A 9,461-nucleotide genomic window follows, 5' to 3' on the forward strand; every position below is an offset into this window, starting at 1 on the left:
TGAAGAGAAGCAAATCACCAATTAAAAAAAAAAAAAAAGCAAACTTGCTGTAGTGCTAACCCAGGGCACTTGAAAGCCCCATTCTCAAAACACAGAATCTTCAGGTGACCAAGGCCAGGAAATAAAACACCCGCTTATTGGGAGCCCCTGGGAGAAGGTAGAAGAGCAGCTTCACTGGAAGGAAGCCAGTGTGCTTACTGTAAGGAAAAAGGACACTGGAAAGCAGAATGCCCCAACAAAAAAAAATGGGAAAGGGGTGTCAAACACCCCACTAGCTGCAGAGAACCCAGAGCCACTGATTTCATAGGTCTAGAAGCCCTTGAAAACAACTCGGACTGAGACAGACTGGGCCCATTCATACTCAGCCCCAGGGAGTCCATGGTCACGATAACAGTAGGGGGCCAAAAGATGAAATTTATGGTAAACACAGGCACAGAACATTCTGCTGTCATGCAACAAATTGGGCCAAACACTAAATAGCAAACCACCATTATTGGAGCCACTGGTGTCTCATTTCAGCATCCCTTCCTGACAGCCCGTAAGTGTCTGCTAGGATCCCCAGAAGTCTCCCATCGATTTCTTTAACTTCCTGACTGCTTGGTACCCCTTCTGGGTACCAAGATCGCTGGTACCCACTGGGCCGAGATCCCTGACAAAGCTCCAGGCTCAAATAAACTTCAGTGCAGAAGGAGAATGCCTCCTGATGCTAAAGGACCCAGAAAAAAGGATCATAGTAACCCCGACAGCCCCCGAGATTTCCATCTCGGAAATCTTGGTAAGTGGTGATTTTTTCTTGCCAAAGAGGACAGAAGCTGACCCAACTATCTACAGGTGCCAGGAATTAATCCTTCTGTTTGGGTAGAAAACAGTTCACTGGGGCTAACAATGAACTCCCCTCTGGTCCTTGCGGAACTTCACCCAGGAGTTGCCTCAGTGTGTCTTAAACAATATCCATTCCCCTGAGAAGCCCAGGTGAGAATTCAGGCACACATTAACCACTTACTTGTTCATGGTATACTATGGAAATGTCAGTTCCCATGGAACACTCCTTTGCTACCATTATGAAAACCCAGCTCCAATGATTACCGCTCCGTTCAAAACTTGAGGGCCATTGTTCTAGTTTGCTAGCTGCTGGAATGCAACACACTAGAGACAGATTGACTTTAAATAAAAGGGAATTTATTTTGTTAGTTCCTCAGAGGAAAGGCAGCTAACTTTCAACTGAGGTTATTTCTTACATGGGAAGGCACAGGATGGTCTCTTCTGGCCTTCTCTCCAGGCCTCTGGGTTCCAACAACTTTCCCCAGGGTGACTTCTTTCTGCATCTCCAAAGGCCTGGACTGAACTGCAAGTGCTGAGATGAGGTATGCTGAGCGGCTTGGGCTGTGCTACATTGCACTCTCTCATTTAAGCACCAGCCAATTAAGTCAAACATCATTCATTGCAGCAGGCATGCCTCCTAGCTGACCGCAGATGTAATCAGCAACAGATGAGGTTCACGTACCACTGGTGCATGTCCACAGCAACAGAACTAGGTGCCTTCACCTGGCCAAGTTGACTAATGAATCTAACTACCACAGCCATCAACAAAGTAACTGTTACCTTACATCCCATAGTGCCAAACCCATATACCCTTTTGAGCTTAATTCCTGACATAGCATCATTTTTCTCCTGCCTTGACCTAAAAGATGCTTTCTTCTGCATTCATCTGACACTGGTCAGCCAACCCATTTTTTGCCTTTGAGTGGGAACATTCGTACGCTGGAAGAAAATAATTCACAAGGGTGTGCCTGCCTCAAGGGTTCAAAAATTCTCCCACTATATCTAGCCAAACCCTAGGGAAGGACTTGCAAGAATTTCATGACAAAATGTATAATAGTGGGAGGGCCCAAGATGGTGGCTTAGTGAGGTGTGGAATTTAGTTTTTCCTCCAGAGCAGTTACTAAATAGCCAGAAACAGTACAGAACTACTGCTGGGGCCACATCCGTGCCTGGACACATGTGTACACGAGTCCACACAAGCTGGACTGGTTGCGAGCCACCCAGAACTGTAAGGCCCCCAAGCCACAGAGGCCAGTGCCCCTCACCCACAGGCTGGTTCCCAGAGGGGAAAGGAGAGAGACTTCACTAGCAGCAAGGGGCTAAGCTCAACCAAACTCCAATTGTGGGATTAATTAACAAATTCTGACTACTGAAAAGAGACCCCCAGCTCAGCTGAACCTCAAGTAAAAGCTGAGATTGCTGGGTTTTGCCCCAGTGAAGAGGGGACAGGGCAGATGGAAAAAGAAAAAATAAAAAGTTTTTTTTTTTTTATCAGACAGCACAAAATACTTGAAAGAGTCTAGGCCCTGAAGGAAAGGAGGGTGCACTTAGGACCTGGAGATACACAGAGCAATGTACCAACTTAAGCTCTTGATTGCCAAACCCAAGGAATGAGGGTTCTGCTCCCAAAAGGATTTTTTTTTCTTTTTTTTCTTTGGCTGTGTTTCTATGGCTTGACTGCTCTTTGGATATAACTGCAGGGCTTCTCAAGCTCCAACTGCCCCAGGCAAGGGCAGAATTAAGCTTGTCTGAGAGACAAAGAGGCTGGTCAGGTGACAGGAGGTAATTCCCTGGAGGCTGTCTTCCCCAGAAGAAGGATGGTGTAAGCTCAGGTACAATCCCTCCCTCAAGGAATTCAGACACCAGGTCTGGAAAACTGTAGCAATTAAAGCTAGACTGCAACCTCTCCTCTGTTTCAACCACACCCCCAGCAGGGGGAGTCTACTGAAGTTAAAGGCATTCCATCACTTTATGCTGTCCAGCAGGCAGACAAGCGCCACATACTGAGCAGGTTAGGAAAAGCACAGAGACTAGAGGATTCATAGGAATGTCTTTCAACCTGCTGGGTCTCACCCTCAGGGAAAACTGATGCAGGTGACTCTTTAATCCTGAGAGGAGGCCAGTCTGGTCTGGGAAAATGTGGCTGGGGTCTATAATACCTAAGTAGACCCTCCTAGGGAAAAAAAAGAAGAAGAAAACTGCACCATATAGGCAGGACAAGAAGCAAAAAAATAAAAACTGAAAAATTCTGATCTGTTAAACAAACCTATGCTAGAGGTCTAGAATAAGCTGAACCGAATGTCAAAGAACAGATAGACAACAAAGTCATCCAGCAAGAAAATTCTAGGTAAAAAAAGTGAAAACAATCTCCAGAATAAACTAATTAAGGAAATTAAATGTCTAGATACCAGCAAAAAATAATGAATCATATTAGGAAAATTGAATATATGGCCCAGTCAAAGGAACAAACCAACAATTCAAATGAGATGCAGGAGTTGAAACAATTAATTCAGATATGGAAATGTTCAAACAGAGATGGACAATCTCATCAAGAATCAAATCAATGAATTGAGGGGGGGGATATAACGAAGGCAAGGGATGAACAAAAAGAAGAAACCAAAAGTCTGAAAAAACAAATCACAGAACTTATGGGAGTGAAAGCCACAGTAGAAGAGATGAAAAAAACAATGGAAACATACAATGCTAGATTTCAAGAGGCAGGAGATAGAATTAGTGAAGTGGAGGGGGAGACTTCTGAAATCTGACAAGCAAAAGAAAATATAGGGAAAAGAATGGAAAAATATGAGCAAGGACTCAGGGAATTAAATGACAACATGAAGCACACAAATATACATGTTGTGGGTGTCCCAGAAGTAGACGAGAAGGGAAAAGAGGAAGAAAAACTAATGGAGGAAATTATCACTGAAAATTTCCCAACTTTTATGAAAGACTTAAAATTACAGATCCAGGAAGTGAAGCATACCCCAGACAGAATAGATCCAAATAGACATATTCCAAGACACCTACTAATCAAGATGTCAGATGTCAAATAGAAAGAGAGAATTTTGATAGCAGCAAGAGAAAAGCAATCACTCACATACAAGGGAAGCCCAATAAGACTATGCATAGATTTCTCAGCAGAAACCATGGAGGTGAGAAAACAGTGGCATGATATATTTAAATTACTAAAAGAGGTAAAACTGCCAACCAAGAATCCATATCCAGCAAAATAGTCCTTCAAAAATGAGGGTGAATTTAAAACATTTTCAGACAAGAAGTCACTGAGAGAATTTGTGACCAAGAGACTAGTTCTGCAAGATATACTAAAGGGAGCACTAGAGATAGATAGAAAAAGACAGGAGAGAAAGGTGTGGAGAAGAGTGTAGAAATGAAGACTATCAGTAAAGGTAAAAAGAAGAAAAATTAGATATGACATATAAAATCCAAAATGCAAAATGGTACAAGAAAGTACTGCCCTTACAGTAATAACAGTAAATGTTAATGGATTAAACTCCCCAATCAAAAGACATAGACTGGCAGAATGGATTTAAAAACAGGACCCATCTATATGCTGTCTACAGGAGATGCATTTTAGATGCATGGATAAACATAGGTTGAAAGTGAAAAGTTGGGAAAGGATATTCATGTAAACAACAATCAGAAAAGAGCAGGAGTAGGCATATTATTATGCAACAAATTAGACTTCAAATGTAAAACAGTTAAAAGAGACAAAGAAGGATGTTATGTATCAATAAAAAGGAACACTTCAACAAGAAGGCATAATAATCATAAATATTTATGCACTGAGCCAGAGCGCTCCAAAATATATGAGGCAAACACTGCAAAGAGAAATAGACACACCTCTCATAATAGTGGGATACTTCAATTCCCTGCTCTCATCAATGGACAGAACATCTAGACAGAAGATCAATAGAGAAGCAGAGAATTTGAATAATACAATAAACGAACTAGACTTAACAGATATTTTTAGAACATTACACCCCACAATAGAAGGATACACCTTCTTCTCAAGTGTTCATGGAGACTTGCTTTGTGTCAATAAACTTTAACAGATTGAAATAATACAAAACACTTTCTCATATCACAAAGGAACGAAGCTGGATATCAACAATAGGCAGAGGGCCAGAAAATTCACAAATATATGGAAGCTCAACAACACACTCTTAAACAACCAGTGGGTCAAGGAAGAAGTTACAAGAGAAATCAGTAAATGTCTCAAGCAAATGAAAATGAAAACACAACATATCAAAATGTATGGGATTCAGCAAAGGCAGTGCTAAGAGGAAAATTTATTGCCCTAAATGTCTATATCAGAAAAGAAGAAAGAGGAAAAATCTAGGAATTACTGTTCACTTGGAAGAACTAGAGAAAGAACAATAAACTAACCCCAAAGCAAGCAAAAGGAAAGAAATAATGAAGATTAGAGAAGAAATAAATGAAATTGAGAACAAGAAAACAATCAATAAAATCAAGAAAACCAGAAGTTGGTTCTATGAGAAAATCAATGGATTGGTGGGCCCTTAGCAAGGTTGACAAAAGGAAGAAGAGAGGATGCAAATAAATAAATTTGGAAATGGAAGAGGAGACATAACCAGTGATGATGCAGAAATAAAGGAGAGAATGAGAGGATACTATGAACAACTTTATGCTAATAAACTAGACAATGTAGATGAAATGGACAACTTCGTAGAAAGGCATGAACAACCAACATTCACTCAAGAAGAAATAGAAGACCCCAGCAATCCAATCACAAGTAAAGAAATGAATTAGTTATTAAGAAGCTGCCAAAAAAAGAAGAGTCCAGGACCAGATAGCTTCACCTGTGAATTCTACCAAACATTCGAGAAATAATTAGTACCAATCCTGATCAAACTCTTCAAAAAAACTGAAGAGGAGGGAAGGCTACCTAACTCATTCTATGAAGCCAATATCACCCTCATACCAAAGCCAGACAAAGATATTACTAGAAAAGAAAATTACAGACCAATCTCTCTAATGAATATAGATGCAAAAATCCTCAACAAAATTCTTGCAAATTGAATCTAGCAGCACATTAAAAGAATTATATACTGTGACCAAGTAGGATTCAACCCAGGCATGTAAAGATGGATCAACATAAGAAAATCAATTAATGTAATACACCATATCAACAAATCAAAGCAGAAAAATCACATGATCATCTCAACTGATACAGAAAAGGTCTTTTACAAAATTCAACATCCTTTCTTGTTGAAAACACTTCAAAGGATAGGAATAAAAGGGAATTTATTAAACATGAGAAAGGGAATATATGAAAAACCCACAGCTAACATCATCCTTAATGGGGAAAAACTGATAACTTTTCCCCCAAGATCAGGAACAAGACAAGGATGGCCAATATCACCACTGTTATTCAACATTGTGTTGGAAGTTCTAGCCAGAGCAATTAGACAAGAAAAAGAAATACAAGGCATCAAAATTAAAAAGGAAGAAGTAAAACTTTCACTGTTTGCAGATGATATACTATAATATGTTAAAAACCCTGAAAAATCCACAGGAAAACTATTAGAGCTAGTAAAGGAGTGCAGCAAAGTGGCAGGTTACAAGATCAACACTCAAAAATCTGTACTGTTTCTATACACTAGTAATGAGCAATCTGAGGGGAAAATCAAGAAAAAATCCATTTACAATTGCAACCAAAAGAATAAAATATTTAGGAATAAATTTAACTAAGGATACAGAAGACCTATACAAAGAAAACTACAAGAAATTGCTAAAAGAAATCACAGAAGACCTAAATAAATGGAGTGGCATACCATGTTCATGGACTGGAAGGCTAAATATAGTTATGATGTGAATTCTACCTAAACTGATTTATAGATTCAATGCATACCAATTAAAATCCTGAAAACATACATTCCTGGAGAAAAGCCAATAACCAAATTGCTCTGGAAGGGCAGCATGCCCCAAATAGCTAAAAATATCTTGAGAAAGAAAAATGAAGTCAGAGGACTCACACTACCTGACTTTAACTTGCATTAAGGAGCTACAGTGTTTAAAACAACATGGTACTGGCATAAAGATAGATATACTAACCAATGGAATCAAATAGAGTGTTCAGATATAGTCCTTCTCATCTATGGACAATTGATCTTTGATAAGGCAATCAAGCCAACTCACCTGGAACAGAACATTTTCTTCAATAAATTGTGCGTGGAGAACTGATATCCACATGCAAAAGAATGAAAAAGGATCCATATCTCACACCCGATACAAAAACTAACTCAAAATGGATCAAAGGCCTATAGATCTAAGACCATAAAACTTTTAGAAGATAATGTAAGAAAATCTTATAAAACTTATAATAGGAGGCAGTTTCCTAGATCTTACACCCAAAACATGAGCATTGAAGAAATAAATAAATTGGAATGCCTCAAAATAAAACACTTTTGTGCATCAAAGAACTTTGTCAGGAAATTAAAAAGACAGCCTACCCAATGGGAGACAATATTTGGAAACAATATATCAGATAAGTGTCTAGTATCCAGAATATATAAAGAGATTATTCAACTCAACAGCAAAAAGATGAACAACCCAATTACAAAATGGGCAAAAGATATGAACAGACACTACTCAAAAGAGGAAATACAAATGGCTAAAAGGCACATGAAAAGATGCTCAATTTCCCTGGCTATTGGGGAAATGCAAGTCAAAACCACAATGAGATATCATCTCACACCTACCAGAATGGCCATTATTAATACAACAGAAAATGACAAATGCTGGAGATTATGTGGAGAAAGAGGTACACTTATCCATTGTTGGTGGGAATGTAAATGGGTACAACTGCTGTGGAAGGCAGTTTGGTGGTTCCTCAGGAAGCAAAGTATAGAATTGCCATATGACCCAGTGTCATGGTTAGGGACAGGTGTCAACTTGGCCATGTTGTGGTACCTGTTCGTCTGATTGGGTAAGCACTGGCTTGTCTGTTGCAATGAGGACATTTCATAGGATTAGGTTATGATCACGTTAGCTACATCCACAGCTGATTCCATTTGTGATCAGCCAAAGGGGAGTGTCTTCTGCAATTAGTGATGCTAAATGCAATCATGGGAAGCCTTTTAAGGATGACTCAGAGGAGATAAGTTGCATTCCTGCTTTGGCTGGCGAGCCTCTCCTGTGGAGTTCATCCAGGCCATCCATTGGAGTCATCAGCTTCGCAGCCTGCCCTGTGGATTTTGGACTCTGCGTTCCTACGGTCACGTGAGACACTTTTATAAATTTTATATTTGCAAGTGTTCCCTGTTGATTCTGTTTCTCTAGAGAACCCTAACTAATACATCTTGGTACCAGGAGTGGTTCTTAAGGAACAGAATCTTAAAAATGGGTTTTTATGAATGGTTTTCTACTCTGACTGGGCTCAGAGACACTAAGGACTCTGATTCCCATAATCAGAATGACACTCCCAATCCATGGACTGAGTTGGCAAAGGAGATAGTCAAAATATCATCATTCGATTCTCCTAATGCTTCGCTTGTACGAAGCCAGACTCTGGGGGATAATGTTCTTGACACCTTTACAGAGTTTTGTAGAAATAAGAGTTATAGAGATGTTGGTTGGTTGTTGTTAGATACACTGTCTGCATTAAAGGGTGAAAGGGATGGGCTTAAGGCTTCAAACAAGAAGCTTAAGTGCCGTCTGAAAGATGTAGAGGTTTCTATGAGTATCCTCAAGGAAAATTTTATTTCCTGTAGCCGTAGACTTGAGATCTCTGAAAATCAGACTCAGAATCTTATTGTTAGAGTAGCAACTTTACAACGTAAACTGAAATCTCAGTCTTGCATGGTGTCTGCCGTTAAAGTGAGGGCATTGATTGGAAAGGAGTGGGACCCTGAAAAATGGGATGGTGACATATGGATTGATAATGATGTTGGGGGTGAGGTTGAAACCCTAGACCATGCTGAGCCTTCTTTAGATAACCCTGTAATAGTCTGCCCTGAGGACATAGCCGCCCCACCTTCAGCCTGCCTTGAGGAATTGGCCACCCAACCTCCTCCTGAAGGGATTAGCCCTAGAGTTATTAATCCTGTTTCACCAGATGAAACTGCAAATGAAAGCCCTGAAGCAAATGGCTTGGAAGATATTTCTAATTCTTTTCATGACCCACCCCCACCACCCCTCATTTCTTCTAGACCTATAACTAGACTAAAGTCCCAACAGGCCCCTAAAGGTGAGGTACAAAGTATCACACATGAGGAGGTACGTTATACTCCAAAAGAACTGTGTGAGTTTTCCAATTTATATAGACAGAAATCAGGGGAATATGTGTGGCAATGGATTTTAAGAGTGTGGGATAATGGTGGGAGGAATATAAGGCTGGATCAGGCTGAATTTATTGATATGGGCCCACTAAGCAGAGATTCTGCATTCAATGTTATAGCTAGAGCAGTTAGAAAAGGTGTTAACAGCTTGTTTGGGTGGTTGGTTGAAACATGGATCAAAAGGTGGCCAACATTACCTGAGGTTGAAATGCCAGAACTGCCCTGGTATAATGTAGATGAGGGGATCCAGAGGCTTAGAGAGATTGGGATGTTAGAGTGGATTTATCATGCAAAGCCTGCTCTTACACCCCAGGAATG

The sequence above is a fragment of the Tamandua tetradactyla genome, chromosome 23, assembly GCF_023851605.1.
Source record: "Tamandua tetradactyla isolate mTamTet1 chromosome 23, mTamTet1.pri, whole genome shotgun sequence".
In the NCBI taxonomy this organism is placed as follows: Eukaryota; Metazoa; Chordata; class Mammalia; order Pilosa; family Myrmecophagidae; genus Tamandua; species Tamandua tetradactyla.